The sequence below is a fragment of the Gallinula chloropus genome, assembly GCF_964237585.1.
Source record: "Gallinula chloropus genome assembly, chromosome: 29".
NCBI classification, from domain to species: domain Eukaryota; kingdom Metazoa; phylum Chordata; class Aves; order Gruiformes; family Rallidae; genus Gallinula; species Gallinula chloropus.
This window is the reverse complement of record NC_140114.1, coordinates 1875432-1891419: the sequence shown is the minus strand read 5'-3', so window position 1 is coordinate 1891419 and position 15988 is coordinate 1875432.

Sequence of the window (15988 nt, the reverse complement as noted above, 5' to 3'; positions counted from 1 at the left end):
CCTGCCTGTCCCCTGTGGAGTTTTATCACCTCATGTTGTCAAAGTAGGGGAGGGGCTGTCCCAGAGGGTCGGGGTGCTGTGCTCAGAGCTGGCTGCAGCCAGGATTGGTGCCCAGCGGTGCTGGTCCCTGGGCTGACTACTGCAAGAGTCCCTGGAGGGCTGAAAACAGGGAGACACGGAGCTGGAGGAGGGACAGGTGGCACCCAAAAGGCACCCAAAAGCCACCCAGGAAGGCAAGTGCTGAGCTCCAGTAGCTCGGAGCGGGGAAGATGGGGATCAGCACACGGTTCCCAGCCGCTCCCTGTGCAGCTGGAGCCAGGAAGCTGCTCCCCCCGCCGTGTTTACCCGTGTTTGCTCAGTCTCCTGGTTACAGAACCGTCTCTGCGCCCTTCGCGACCGGCGCTGCCGCAGAAGTGCCCGCCCAGGACCGGATTTCCCCGGGACTCCCGGGCCTGGGGGCTGCCACGTTTCCCCAGAAGCTTCAGGGGGACCCTGGAGTGGAGAAGTCGGGGTGACACGGGCTGCACCCGCACTGTGCAGGAGCTGGGATGTCCTCTGGGGGCTGGGAAAGCTTCCAGGGATGGGGGTTTTCAAGCAATCCTGCTGGGGACTGGCTCAGCAGAGAGCAGGAGAGAGGGGAGCAGGAATCTGGGGGGGGGGCACACAACTGTCCTCAGTGTATTTTCTTGCTCCAATTTCCTGTACTTTAACTCCATCTTATTTTTTTCCCCTTGTCTTAGAGGAAAAAGCACTTCCCCATCCCTTCCCCCACCCCCTCCCAAACTGGACACAGCTCGGTTTACATCGATTAAAAGGCTTTTCCAAAGCTGGAAGCTGAGGGCAGGGAACCTCCAGCTCTTCTCTGTGGCTGTTGCAATTCCACCAGCGTTTTGCAAGCTCCTCTCTGCGCTCCCTTAACAATGAAACACGAGTTGCTCAGAGGAAGGAGTGTTATACCCCCCCCTTGCAAGAGGAAATCCCAGAGGAGCCCTGGTCCAGCCAGGTCCTGGCTGCAGCAGGGAAATGGGGGAGGTTTCAATGCAGGAGGTGTCTGTTCCTCAGTGCTGCTGTGTGTGTTTGCAGTCACAGCTCTGGCCCTGTTTGCAGACAGACCATCTGGGCTCCCATATGTTTGTTACCAGGACGTGTGACTGGCACATGCACAGAGGGGGCATCACTGAGAGCATCACCCAGAGCATCTGCCTGTGCCAGACCCCTCTGAGTCCCTTTGGCATCGCTGGATGGTGCCTGTGGGTAGGTGAGGGAGAAGCGCTGGGTGATGCTGCCGAGGCTGCACCAGGCTGTGGAGGACCTGAGATGCCCTTTCCAACCCCCCAGCTCAGCCTGTTACCAGCCAGTGGGCTCTGGTTGTGTTTAAAAGCAAGATGCAGGTGGTGCTGGGGTTGTCCTCGCTTCTTTCTCTCTGTCTTCTTGCTCAGTTGCAGCCCCATCTGCTGCTGAGGCAATCAGCTCTTTCCTGCTCAAGGAAAAGTGAACAGAATCTGGTTTTCTCCAGGGAATGTCTTGGGTTTCTTCCACCTCCAGCCTCGTGCACCACGTGGAAGATCCTGTGCTGCTGCCTCTCTCGTGCCCAAGGAGTGGCCCAGATATGGGACAGCCCAAGGGGAAAGCCAGGTGGGTGTGTGTGGCCAGGAAAAGGTGCAGCTGGGTGGCTTTGGGATGCTGGTTCTCCCAGTAGTGCACATCTGTCGTGGAAACTGGAGCACATGGGCACAGCTGCTTGTCCCTGCGTGGGTCTTGGACCACAGCACGTGTGGGCTGCAGTGGGAGCCCCTGGAATCACGTGGATCAGTAGTGAGGGGCAGAGTTTGAGAGAGATACGGGCACTAGACATGGAGTAGGGACCTTTTGTTGGGGTTCTCAGCAGCTCCTGTCTGGATTCAGTGTTGTGCTCAGGAGGAATGTGGGATCTGAACTGGGACACCCTCCCACCACGTAGAAATCAGATGCAGGGATGAAGCAGTCAGCAGGCAGTGCAGTCATCAGCTATTTATTCTGATTTTTCATGCAATACATCAGTGTGAAGAAGAATGAGACCCCCCCCACCCCCCACCCACCACCATTACCCTGCAGCAACCAACTCAGCTGCTTCAAAGCCTCTGTGAAGCTGGAGCTGGGGCTCTGCTCAGCTGTCAGGGGAGCAGAAAGGTGTAACCAAAAGTGTTCTTATTCTTTTTCTTCTTCTTTTTTTGTGTTTTCCCCCAGCCTTGAGGATTGTTGGGCCCCAGGTTTAATAGGATTGAGGTACTGGGAGCTGTTCATTAGTATTATTTGTTGGCATTGCACAGCAGAAACGAACAGGAGAGCAGGTCACAGGGCTGCAGAGGAGTGAGCACAGTGAGGTGTGTAACGGCTGTGCCACAGGGTAAGAGAGATGACAGGGACACAAAGGACAGAGATCTCCAAGGAATCCAATCAGAGCAGAAAAGTGACTAAATACCACATAAACATCATGCAGGAAGGCAGAAGCTGCAGATCCTGGTGTAATTATCTGCCTACCTCGTTACTGAGGATTTGTTAGATGGGAAAACCCCAAACCCACTTGACACCCTCCCAGAGCACCCCATTAACCCTTCTGTGTTGAACACTTCTGTGCCAACACGCAGTAACATCCTGAGCTGAAAGCAGAGAGCAGAAGAGGTCCTCAAAGAGATCTGGAGATGCTCCACCAGCTCAAGGGAGAGGACTTGCCCTTAAGATGCCTTGGTTTCATCCCTGTCAGGACAGCTTGGTGCCTCCTGTGAGGCCAGAGAGCTCTGCTTGGTGTGAAGCTGTGGTTCCTCCTCCCGTTGAGGCTGGGAATTGCTCCCTTGCTGGGGGTTCCTCTTGCTGTTGTCCTCCTGACGTGGCTGGTAGCTCTTCTTTGTCAAGGGAACCTCTGCATCCTCCTGGCAGCTGCTGGCTTCACCTTTCCGACCTGGCTCACAAGTTTCTCGTGGCTCTGGAGCCTGGGGCAGAGGTGGGCAGCTCTTGGCCTCCTGGCTCAACGGGCAGCTGGATTTGGGCTCCCACAAGGTCTGTTCCCTGGAAGCTTTTGATCCCTCTTCCTGGGGCTGATGCTCCTCTTCATCAGGCAGCCTGGGGTGTTGCCTGTCCCTCCTGCCTTCCTTGATCTTACCCTTAACACCATCTGGCTCAGAAGCAGAAACCTGGTGACCCCCTTCCTTCACCCCTGTTTTAGACCTCTCCTGGGGCTCATCAGCATCCCCTGTGTTCTCCTGGGACCTAGAGGCTGGTGTGTCCCCTTTCTGCAGTGCTTCACGCTCATCCCTCTGGGGTCGTGGCTCTGGCTGCTCGCGCCCGTCACACGGGACTGCTGGTGGCTGCGGTGCCACGTGGCACTTCTTCACGTAGAGGGGCTGCCCGGGGTCGTTGGGCTGCTGACAGGTGATCTCGTAGGTTGTAGCTTCAGGATCGTTCAAATTCTGGATCACATGGATCAGGTAGGCGATCGTCTCAGGCTTGCAGGACTGAGGGAGGACCTGCACCTCCGGCTGGACCTCGGGATCGTCGGGGATGTACCGGATCCTCATGTCACTGACAGCTGCCTGCTCCCCTGGGGGGCAGAGGTCTCTGTTCTCCATCACCACGGTTTGGTAAAGGCTCCGTTCACGCCTTCGTCTTTCATCCTCAGGAGCAAGGCGCCTGGTTGGTTCACGTGTTTCATCCTCCTCTGGAAGCCTGCTGTCCCTCCATTCTTCATCTAGGGGCTCAGAGAGGATGATATCTGCCTCCTCTTCTTCAACTATCTGGAGGCTGCTTCTCTCACGTGTGTCTCTGCTGGATCTTGAGGTGCCTCGCTCTTCCCTTGCCCGTGTCTGGTGGCTGCGGCGCTCGGAGATGTCGAGCTCCAGGTCCAGCTCACGATCGACCCTCCTCTCCCTCACGAGTTCTTTCTTCTCTGGTCCTGTGCAAACCCTCCTCTCCTCCTGAGATTCCTCACACTCACGCTGACGATCCTTCCTTTCCACGTCATCCTGTGGCTCCAGGACCCGGGTCACACGTTGGACCTTCAGATCAGCTTCTGCTGCAGCCACTGTTCTCTCCCGTGTCCTTTCGTACCTCAGGGACTCGCGCTGCCTCCTTGGGTCTTCTTCTGGGTCTTCTGTCCTACAGTCACGTCTGTCACATGTTTCCCTCTGTCTGCTTTTGGGTTCTCGCTCTTCCCTTTCCCATGTCTGGCGGCTGCGGCGCTCGGAGACGTCGAGCTCCAGGTCCAGCTCACGATCGACCCTCCTCTCCCTCACGAGTTCTTTCCTCTCTGGTCCTGTGCAAACCCTCCTCTCCTCCTGGGGTTCTTCACACTCACGCTGACGATCCCTCCTTTCCACGTCATCCTGTGGCTCCAGGACCCGGGTCACGCGTTGGACCTTCAGGTCGGCTTCTGCTGCAGCCACTGTCCTCTCCCGTGTCCTTTCGTACCTCACGGACTCGCGCTGCCTCCTTGGGTCTTCTTCAGGCTCCTGTGTCCTACAGTCACGTCTGTCACGTGTCTCCCTCTGGTTGGTTGTGTCGTCTTGCTCTTCCCTTTCCCATGTCTGGCGGCTGCGGCGCTCGGAGATGTCGAGCTCCAGGTCCAGTTCCCGTTGGCGATTGACCCTCCTCTCCAGCACAGGCTCTTCTCTCTCTGAGCCTTTGCAAACCCTCCTGTCACGCTGGGGTTCCTCACAGTCACGATCCCTCCTTTCCAAGTCATCCCTTGGCTCCTGGACCCGGGTCACACGTTGGACCTTCACGTCGGCTTCTGCTGCAGCCACTGTTCTCTCCCGTGTCCTTTCGTACCTCACGGACTCGCGCTGCCTCCTTGGGTCTTCTTCTGGGTCTTCTGTCCTACAATCACGTCTGTCACATGTTTCCCTCTGTCTGCTTTTGGGTTCTCGCTCTTCCCTTTCCCATGTCTGGCGGCTGCGGCGCTCGGAGATGTCGAGCTCCAGCTCCAGCTCACGATCGACCCTCCTCTCCCGTACGAGTTCTTTCCTCTCTGGTCCTGTGCAAACCCTCCTCTCCTCCTGGGGTTCCTCACACTCACGGGGATGATCCCTCCTTTCCACGTCATCCTGTGGCTCCAGGACCCGGGTCACGCGTTGGACCTTCACGTCGGCTTCTGCTGCAGCCACTGTTCTCTCCCGTGTCCTTTCGTACCTCACGGACTCGCGCTGCCTCCTTGGGTCTTCTTCAGGCTCCTGTGTCCTACAGTCGCGTCTGTCACGTGTCTCCCTCTGGTTGGTTGTGTTGTCTCGCTCTTCCCTTTCCCATGTCTGGCGGCTGCGGCGCTCGGAGATGTCAAGCTCCAGGTCCAGTTCCCGTTGGCGATTGACCCTCCTCTCCAGCACAGGCTCTTCTCTCTCTGAGCCTTTGCAAACCCTCCTGTCACGCTGGGGTTCTTCACAGTCACGATCCCTCCTTTCCAAGTCATCCCGTGGCTCCTGGACCCGGGTCACACGTTGGACCTTCAGATCGGCTTCTGCTGCAGCCACTGTCCTCTCCCGTGTCCTTTCGTACCTCACGGACTCGTGCTGCCTCCTTGGGTCTTCTTCAGGCTCCTGTGTTCTACAGTCACGTCTGTTACATGTTTCCCTCTGTCTGCTTTTGGGTTCTCGCTCTTCCCTTTCCCGTGTCTGGCGGCTGTGGCGCTCGGACACGTCGAGCTCCAGGTCCAGCTCACGATCGACCCTTCTCTCCCTCACGAGTTCTTTCCCCTCTGGTCCTGTGCAAACCCTCCTCTCCTCCTGGGGTTCTTCACACTCACGGGGATGATCCCTCCTTTCCACGTCATCCCTTGGCTCCAGGACCCGGGTCACACGTTGGACCTTCACGTCGGCTTCTGCTGCAGCCACCGAAGTCTCTCGTGTCCTTTCGTACCTCACAGCCTCACGCTGCCTCCTTGGGTCTTCTTCAGGCTCTTGTGTTCTACAGTCACGTCTGCCACATGTATCCCTTGGTCTGGTTTTGGGTTCTCGCTCTTCCCTTTCCCGTGTCTGGCGGCTGCGGCGCTCGGAGATGTCGAGCTCCAGCTCCAGCTCACGATCGACCCTCCTCTCCCTCACGAGTTCTTTCCTCTCTGGTCCTGTGCAAACCCTCCTCTCCTCCTGGGGTTCCTCACACTCACGCTGACGATCCCTCCTTTCCACGTCATCCTGTGGCTCCAGGACCCGGGTCACACGTTGGACCTTCAGATCGGCTTCTGCTGCAGCCACCAAAGTCTCTCGTGTCCTTTCATACCTGATAGCCTCGCGGTGCCTCCTTGGGTCTTCTTCTGGGTCTTCTGTCCTACAGTCACGTCTGTCACGTGTCTCCCTCTGTCTGCTTTTGGGTTCTCGCTCTTCCCTTTCCCATGTCTGGCGGCTGCGGCGCTTGGAGACGTCGAGCTCCAGGTCCAACTCACGATCGACCCTCCTCTCCCTCACAAGTTCTTTCCTCTCTGGTCCTGTGCAAACCCTCCTCTCCTCCTGGGGTTCTTCACACTCACGCTGACGATCCCTCCTTTCCAAGTCATCCCTTGGCTCCAGGACCCGGGTCACGCGTTGGACCTTCAGATCAGCTTCTGCTGCAGCCACTGTCCTCTCCCGTGTCCTTTCGTACCTCACAGCCTCGCGCTGCCTCCTTGGGTCTTCTTCAGGCTCCTGTGTCCTACAGTCACGTCTGTTACATGTTTCCCTCGGTCTGGTTTTGGGTTCTCGCTCTTCCCTTTCCCATGTCTGGCGGCTGCGGCGCTCGGAGACGTCGAGCTCCAGGTCCAGCTCACGATCGACCCTTCTCTCCCTCACGAGTTCTTTCCTCTCTGGTCCTGTGCAAATCCTCCTCTCCTCCTGGGGTTCTTCACACTCACGCTGACGATCCCTCCTTTCCAAGTCATCCCTTGGCTCCAGGACCCGGGTCACACGTTGGACCTTCAGATCAGCTTCTGCTGCAGCCACTGTTCTCTCCCGTGTCCTTTCGTACCTCAGGGAATCACGTTGCCTCATTGGGTCTTCTTCAGGCTCTTGTGTCCTACAGTCACGTCTGTCACGTCTCTCCCTCTGGTTGGTTGTGTCGTCTCGCTCTTCCCTTTCCTGTGTCTGGCGGCTGCGGCGCTCGGACACGTCGAGCTCCAGGTCCAGCTCACGATCGACCCTCCTCTCCCTCACGAGTTCTTTCCTCTCTGGTCCTTTGCAAACCCTCCTCTCCTCCTGGGGTTCCTCACACTCACGCTGACGATCCCTCCTTTCCACGTCATCCCGTGGCTCCAGGACCCGGGTCACGCGATGGACCTTCAGATCAGCTTCTGCTGCAGCCACTGTCCTCTCCCGTGTCCTTTCGTACCTCACGGACTCGCGCTGCCTCCTTGGGTCTTCTTCTGGGTCTTCTGTCCTACAATCACGTCTGTCACATGTTTCCCTCTGTCTGCTTTTGGGTTCTCGCTCTTCCCTTTCCCATGTCTGGCGGCTGCGGCACTCGGAGATGTCGAGCTCCAGGTCCAGCTCACGATCGACCCTCCTCTCCCTCACGAGTTCTTTCCTCTCTGGTCCTGTGCAAACCCTCCTCTCCTCCTGGGGTTCTTCACACTCACGCTGACGACCCCTCCTTTCCACGTCATCCTGTGGCTCCAGGACCCGGGTCACGCGTTGAACCTTCACGTCGGCTTCTGCTGCAGCCACTGTTCTCTCCCGTGTCCTTTCGTACCTCAGGGAATCACGTTGCCTCCTTGGGTCTTCTTCAGGCTCCTGTGTCCTACAGTCACGTCTGTCACGTCTCTCCCTCTGGTTGGCTGTGTCGTCTCGCTCTTCCCTTTCCCATGTCTGGTGGCTGCGGCGCTCGGAGATGTCGAGCTCCAGCTCACGATCGACCGTCCTCTCCCTCACAAGTTCTTTCCTCTCTGGTCCTCTGCAAACCCTCCTTTCCTCTTGGGGTTCTTCACACACACGCTGACGATCCCTCCTTTCCAAGTCATCCCTTGGCTCCAGGACCCACGTCACGCGATGGACCTTCAGATCAGCTTCTGCTGCAGCCACTGTCCTCTCTCGTGTCCTTTCGTACCTCAGGGAATCACGCTGCCTCCTTGGGTCTTCTTCAGGCTCCTGTGTCCTACAGTCGCGTCTGTCACGTCTCTCCCTCTGGTTGGTTGGGTCATCTCGCTCTTCCCTTTCCCATGTCTGGCGGCTGCGGCGCTCGGAGATGTCGAGCTCCAGCTCCAGTTCCCGTTGGCGATCGACCCTCCTCTCCCTCACGGGCTCTTTCCTCCTTTTTCTGTGTTGTTCTTCCCACTCCTCATCCTGTTGAATCTCTCTCCCAGTTTCTTGATACTCATATTCATCCTCCCTTCGTTTCTCATCGATATGTCTTTCCACATCATAGGATCTGAGGTCAATTTCTTGAGGTTCTTGAATGTACGACTGGTGTGGGCGTTTTGGGTCCAGGCATTCTGGCTCACAGGTTTCATGCTTCCTCCTTTCCACTGGTTTTTGTTCCAGCACATGTAAGTTAGAGCTGCTTCTCTCTCCTCTGAGTAATTCAGGTTGATTGTGACTTCCTCTCTCTGCTCTTTGTGGCCTCTGTGTTGCTGGTTTGTCTGCTTGACGGCTACTCCTCTGGTTTGGTGGTGCTTGAGGTTCACAGGTCTGGAGCTGCCACTGGCTTCCTCTGTTCTTTCTTTCAGCCTCTTGTAGTGACTTTCCACTGATGGTCAGCTTTGTTTTTTGCAGAAGGCATGGTCCCTCTGGCTGGTACCAGTAGCAGGCCTTAGCCACTCTGAACACCAGGAACAGGAACTCATTAAAATCTATTTCCCCATCCCCATCCCACTCCAGGAACTGTAGAATCTTGTCAATTGTCTGAGAGTCGTGCGGCTTCTGCAGGGAAAACACACACAGGGAAAGAAAACAGGGATTTTTAGCCTTCAATCTCCTTGTCAGGGATGTGCAAAGAGAGGGATGAACACAGTATTTTCTCCTTCCATCTCTCACACCTTCACTTCTACAGCTCAGCAAAAACTCCATGCTTTTGTTCTCCATTTTCCTGCGTTCTCCCTGACTGATGCTACCCAGCTCTCTTCTCTTTGGGATATGCTGTACCCCTCTTTTGGATGCTTTTCCTGTCTAGCTTTGAAAGAAAACCATACCTCCCCATCTTCATTCTCCAGCTTTCACCCATTTGATCATGACAAAAGGGCTTGGACATGCTGTTGAAGCAGCTGGTGCAAAGGAACTCAATGGCTGCTCCCCTTTGTTCATAAAATCCCTGTCCCACTATCCCACTTCCCCAGAAGCTTTTGCCATCCCTGAACTCCAGCCCTGCCTCCAGCTCTCCCCAGGCACTCACAGCTATGACATCTGCAAACTCCCACTCGATGAACTCCTTCATCTTCCTTCGGCTGAGCTTGGAGCAGCCCCCATCTTCCTTTGCATGTTGGTGGAAGACGCTGATGATGGTGGAAACGCTCTCTAAGAAGCGAGACATCGTCCTGCAGATTCAAGCAAGCCTGCAAGAAAAGGAGCAGATCCAAGGACAAGGAGAGTCACTTGCTGAGCATGGAGATGGGGGGGAACAATTGCTGGGGTCGGGCTGTGTGTGTTAATGGGATGATGGGGTGCCATGTGCTGTGAGCTCTGTTTCGCCAGAGCACTGGGAAGAAATTCAAATGCTTAGGGGTTTTAGTGGGATGGGGAGTGTCCTCCAACTGGCCTACTGACGTATTTAAATGATATTTGATAGGGGATGGCAGGATGCCTGCGTTTATGGATTGCAGGGAGGGGACTGGGGCTGGTGACTCAAGAGATGCCCCAAGAACCCGTCCCCATGGGGCTACACCAGGTATGTTCCCAGGACCCACGCTGCTATCTCTGCCTGGTACTGAGACACACCGGCTTCTCTGGAGCAGGTTAGAGGATATCTAACACGGTGCTGACATGGTCTGAGACAAGATCTCCCTGGCTGAGCGACAGGTAGAGTGCTTACAGGCAGTTAAAGCAAGCCCCATGGCTGATGCTCCTGTGTCCAGGAGTATCATATTAATAATGCTTAAATTAAATTGCAAAACAATTAATAAAGCTTTCATTACAGCATCAGTTCATTGGCAAAGAGATTTTGGCCAGAGGGGAACTGTCAGATCACCTCAGTCTGAGCTACTCATTTAATTTCACTGAGACCTGGGTGGCAGGAAGCAGAGCTCCTCTTGGTGCTCTGCGTCTGGAAACCTCAGAAGCCACCTCTTTCCTCCCTCGTTGCAGGATCCCCAAGCCTGTTCTCTGCTGCATCAGTGCTGAGATCTCAGCTTGCAGCTGGGGAAGTATCTGCCCTGCTGCCTCCGTAACGCGCCCTTACGCATGAACACACGGGTATGGAACCCTGGGGTTTGGGATTTCTATAGGAAAGAGAAAATTTCTCCAACCTGTTAATTTCATCTGGGAGCTGACTGCAGACCAAAGGCACAAATCCTGTCTCCCTCTCTCCTTTTCCCCTTGAGAAAAGCTGCCTCTACCCATGGACACACACCACCACCGCTGCAGGTGTCCGAACAACACAAACCACCACCTCACCGGATAGAAACACAAAGGACCCTTAGAAGATCCTGTGACAGGAATGATGGTGCCACCCAACACGAATCCCGTAGAAAGAACATGTCCTTGCCCAGCAAAGTGCAACGTTTAGGAAGGAGAGACTCACCCAAATCGCCAACGGGATCAAGAGGGATTCCTGTGAAGCCGTGCGGAGTGATCGCAGGACCAAGGTGCTTTTATAGGGTCCTTGAGGGAGCTACCAAAAGGAGACACCCTTTGTGGACGTCGTCCTGATTCATCTTTGGCCAAGCCCAGCTGCACCTTCACGTCCTCAAACGGGTTATTTAACTTATCATCCCCTTACCTATCATTTTAACCCAGAAATAGCAGTTGCCAGGTGGCAATTCAGGCACTGGCTGGTTCCACCTTAATCCAGACTGTTAAGATATTTTACAGGCTGATGGTATTTCAGACTTTGCAAAATCCAGGGGAGCTCTAAAGAACATGTGTGTGTTAATGGGAGGGTGTATTTTATATAAACCTGGGTCTGCAGAGGTATGAATTGATATGTGTGTGTTATAAATTATTATACAGACACATAAAAATAGTTCCAGAATGAAATTTTGAGGATGGGGACAGAAGTGCTGATGGTAACAAGAGCAGATTGGGGGTGGCCAAGATCTGCCTGGCCGATGATCTTGGTACTGAAATACCAGAGAGGACTTTTTGCTTGGTTTTTGTCCAGTTCCTTTCCTACCTTGGACCTGAGCTCAACAGGGGTTGGATCACAGAAGGACACACAGAAGACCTAAGTGCTATGAAAATGGTGCAAAATGGGTATGTGGCAGTGAGATCCCCAAATCCTCCAGATTTTGGTTCATGTGGTGTCTTTCTAGAGTCTTTTATTCTTTGTAACTTCTTATTAAGGAGCCTTTTTATTATATTATCTGGGGGTTTGTTGAAAGGGAAAAAAATCAACCACAAACAGAATGTTTTTTTAAATGGTGAAGTTTGCAAAATGAATTTTCATGGGGGAAAAAAAATAAGTCAGTTCAATAAACAGTGACTTTTCATTGAGGAAAATCACTATAAAACATTTCTCACAGTAACTGTCTTCCACAAATCACCTTCCCCTCAACTTTTCTTGATCTTTAATCACAACTAAAAGCAGAAACCTCTCTGCTGAGAGGTCGATTCATGTTGAATGTTCATCCAGTCCCCCTGTGCAGCTTGTGCTGTAGTTACCTCAATGATTTTATTTAAATTTTTAAAGGAATCTTTTAACAGTAAATCAATTAGAGACAAACTGATTCCCTTACCCACCCCCAAACCTCTCCCAGTCTACAGTGCAAATAAGGAAGACAACCAGCCCTGCCACCTGGGCCCCTGCTTTTGGCTTTGGAGGTTGGATGCTGCCTTGACATTGCAGAGAGCCTTCAGAGCATGAACTTGTCACGCAGCCTTGGGCTCATCTGGCCCATCTGTAAGGTAAGATCATCCTGGGTGTAGGAGCCTAATTAATTAGTGCTGGTTACACCTTGGGGATACTCATACAAGTGCGCACGAAGGATTGTCACCAACCATGCTTCATTTTTGAGCTTTTTTTCAAGATTAAATTATACTCGTGCAAATTATACCACACCTGTGGGGTAATAACACCCTTGGGAAACTGTAATTTTATGGTGGATTGGGGCTGTTATTAAAATTAGAGTACTTCATTGCGGCTTGGTGTCCTGTAACAGTCTGTAATCCCCCTCGTGGAGGTTGGGACAGTGCGGGATGGTTGGATTTGGGTATCACTGGCATGCTCACCTGCTTTCCTGTGCTCTTCTGCCCTTCCCAGGACAATGCACTGAGTTTCAAAGCATGTTCTCAGCAGCCCTGAAACCCCCTCTTCTCCATTTCTTTATTTCCCCCAAAGATGTTCTCATGAAGTGGGACTTGGGGAGGTTTTTTTAAAGCTCTTACCCCAGAGGCTGGGCTCTGTCCTCCTGCTTCTCACCCAGTCCTCTGCTCATGCCCACCCCCATCCCCATTTATAAAGGTTTATAAACTCCTGTTGCATTTAATCTTAGAGGAACCAGGCTCCTTGTGTGGTGTATAAAACACCTTTTCTCTCCCAACCACCTCCCAGTCTTGCTGGTCTCTAAGACAGGTATTTGTTTCAGTGGGATAATTTTCATGTTCTCCTTAAAATGAACCAAAAAACACCCCTCAGCTTCAAATCCAACTCTCCTGATGGCAAAAGCAGCGTTCTTCAGAACGTGTCCCCAACAGGGCTTGGTGCCTGCCTAAACTGGGAGGTCAGTTTCTTACTGGTACTGCAAAAAGTGGCAGCTGATGGACAGACTGACTACAGGGGCACGGTTGGGTCTGGTGATCTTAGACTCCAAACCAGAGCTGATAAGAAGCAAAGAGCAATTGGACAAAGCTCTAACAGGGGACTGAAAAATGGGGTTCTCTGGAAAATGAAGTCTATTGAGGAACATCTCAGGTGGAATGGGGTTTTGACAGGTAGGTGATGAAATTTAAGTCTTGACTCTTCCGTTTCATGTCCATTGGAGGTGGGTCAGAGCTTATTTTTGCTGATATTTTTATCAGTAGTAGAGCAGATTGGTGTCAGTGGGAGCCTAATACATTTAATTTTGACATTATTATTTTTAAACTGAATCATTTTTGGTGATGTCCGTGCTGGGGATAGTTTGGAAACGTTGGTTTTCCTGATTCAGCCCTTAGCAAATTGTGAAATTCTGGGGTGTCCCAGAGGAATGACGTTTTATTTTCCACTGAGGTCTCTGTGTGCTGCTTGTCACTGGCCACAGAGCAGGAGGTGCGGGTGCATTTATCCTGTGCTGATTCTGCTGATAGGTCTCGAGTTGAATGATGATAGCATGGTGAAAAACAGGCTGAGCATCCATCACCCTCCCTGTGGGATGCCTGCCTGGTGGTCCAGCACGTCTGAACACCCTAATAAACCCCGCTGACTTCACTGGACTGCTCATGCCCTTGGAGTTCTCCACATTCCTATGTGGAGGTCTGGACAAATGCCCAAGGACCTGGTACCCTGAACCAAACCTGAGTGTGAGACTGGCTGCCTTTGTGCATCGTTTGGCCTCCCAGTTGCTGCTGGGACTGGATGTAGCCAAGTCATCATTTCCACCCCCATATTTAATATATCTCCACTGCTTCTTATGGAGAAGACACCAAAGAAGGACCCTGAGAACCATCAAACCCCAGAGGGTGAGAAGCCAAAGAAGGACCCAGGGAACCATCAAACCCCAGAGACTGAGACACCAAAGAAGGACCCAAACCCCCATCAAACCAAAGATAGCATCTCCACGTTCCCCTTGCTCCTGAGACTATTAAGAAGTGAGGTTAAATAGGACAAATCCTTCCCATTCAGTGCTAAGCAGCTGGTTATTCTTTTCACACCTGGCACCAAAAACCACCTGAAGCAGATGGATGGTGTGAAGAATCTGTTCAGGTCACCTTGGCTGTTGGGTTAAACCAGACTTCTCCCCACTCTGAAGATACCTTTCACAAGGATGTCACATCCCTGCCCCCAGGGAGTGATGGATCTGCCTCGGGCACATTGCAAAGACACACTGTCCACCCCAAGACACGCCTGCAGCCACCCTTCCACCTGCACCCAGGGGCAGTCTGGGTGTACGTCATGCAAGGGATGGGTGCTCCAGTCCTCCACCACATCGTATCAACGTGGCTGTTTGCTGGGCCAAGGCCAGGCTTGCAGCAACTCACCAGGACGCTGTGTTGGTTTTGCCTTTGGTTTTATTTCTTTGCTTACAGAGGCAGCCTAACACAGAGTAAGAGGGGTAAGGAAAGTCTCTAGGTACACATAGCTCAGTAGAAACCTGGAGTGTGAAGCCTAGGGTTAATAAGGAATTAATTGGAAGAGAAATGATAAGTAGAAATGCAAAACCCAGAGTGGGACTCAACAAAATGCACCCCCCCTTGCAGGGGGAAACAGCCTCTCTCAGGCTTTACTGCTGTGGTGGCCACTGATACAGAGACTGCTGGACCTGCTGCTGAATAGGAGGTTGTCTTGGGTGATGAGCATCTCGTTGCTGTTGTGCTGGACGAGACGGAGCCTCTACCCTGTTGCTATCCCACTCCAACACCTTGGATGCAGGAGGGTGATGGGAAGCTGGGTCGTGGTGTATTCCCTGGGGTTTAGGATCCCGACGGGGGCTGGCACCCCGCTGCGGGGGCAGAAGCTTCTGGGTCTTGTTGGGGTTGGGGTCCTGCTGAGGGTCCTTGTAGACCTGGGTTGGCTTTGGGTGTCTTCCTTGTGTCTCAGAGGAACAATTCGGGTTCTGTTGTTTTGCCTCTGTCTCTGGATTCTGATGGTGGTTGGAACCCTTTCCTGGTGTCTCCCTTTCTTTGGTTTGATGGGGTTTTTGGTCCTTCTTTGGTGTCTCAGTCTTTGGGGGTTGACGATTCTCTGGCTCCTTCTTTGGTGTCTCAGTCTTTGGGGGTTGACGATTCTCTGGCTCCTTCTTTGGTGTCTCAGTCTTTGGGGGTTGACGATTCTCTGGCTCCTTCTTTGGTGTCTCAGTCTTTGGGGGTTGACGATTCTCTGGCTCCTTCTTTGGTGTTTCAGTATTTGGGGGCTGACGGTTCTCTGGGTCTTTCTTTGGTGTCTCAGTCTCTGGGGGTTGACGATTCTCTGGGTCCTTCTTTGGTGTTTCAGTCTTTGGGGGCTGATGGTTCTCTGGGTCTTTCTTTGGTGTTTCAGTCTTTGGGGGTTGACGGTTCTCTGGGTCCTTCTTTGGTGTCTCAGTCTTTGGGGGTTGACGATTCTCTGGCTCCTTCTTTGGTGTCTCAGTCTCTGGGGGTTGACGGTTCCCTGGCTCCTTCTTTGGTGTCTCAGTCTCTGGGTTTGGATGGTTCTCTGGGTCCTTCTTTGGTGTCTCAGTCTCTGGGGGTTGACGATTCTCTGGCTCCTTCTTTGGTGTCTCAGTCTTTGGGGGTTGACGGTTCTCTGGCTCCTTCTTTGGTGTCTCAGTCTTTGGGGGTTGACGATTCTCTGGCTCCTTCTTTGGTGTCTCAGTCTCTGGGGGTTGACGGTTCCCTGGGTCCTTCTTTGGTGTCTCAGTCTTTGGGGGTTGACGATTCTCTGGCTCCTTCTTTGGTGTCTCAGTTTTTGGGGGTTGACGGTTCTCTGGGTCCTTCTTTGGTGTCTCAGTCTCTGGGGGTTGACGATTCTCTGGCTCCTTCTTTGGTGTCTCAGTTTTTGGGGGTTGACGGTTCTCTGGGTCCTTCTTTGGTGTCTCAGTCTCTGGGGGTTGACGGTTCTCTGGGTCCTTCTTTGGTGTTTCAGTCTTTGGGGGTTGACGGTTCTCTGGCTCCTTCTTTGGCTTCTCACCCTCTGGGGTTTGATGGTTCCCTGGGTCCCGTGTCTTGGTGTCCTTGACCTGATTTTTCACACCCTCCTTGGGGACCTGCTGGTTGTGGGAGACCCTCCCCTCTGT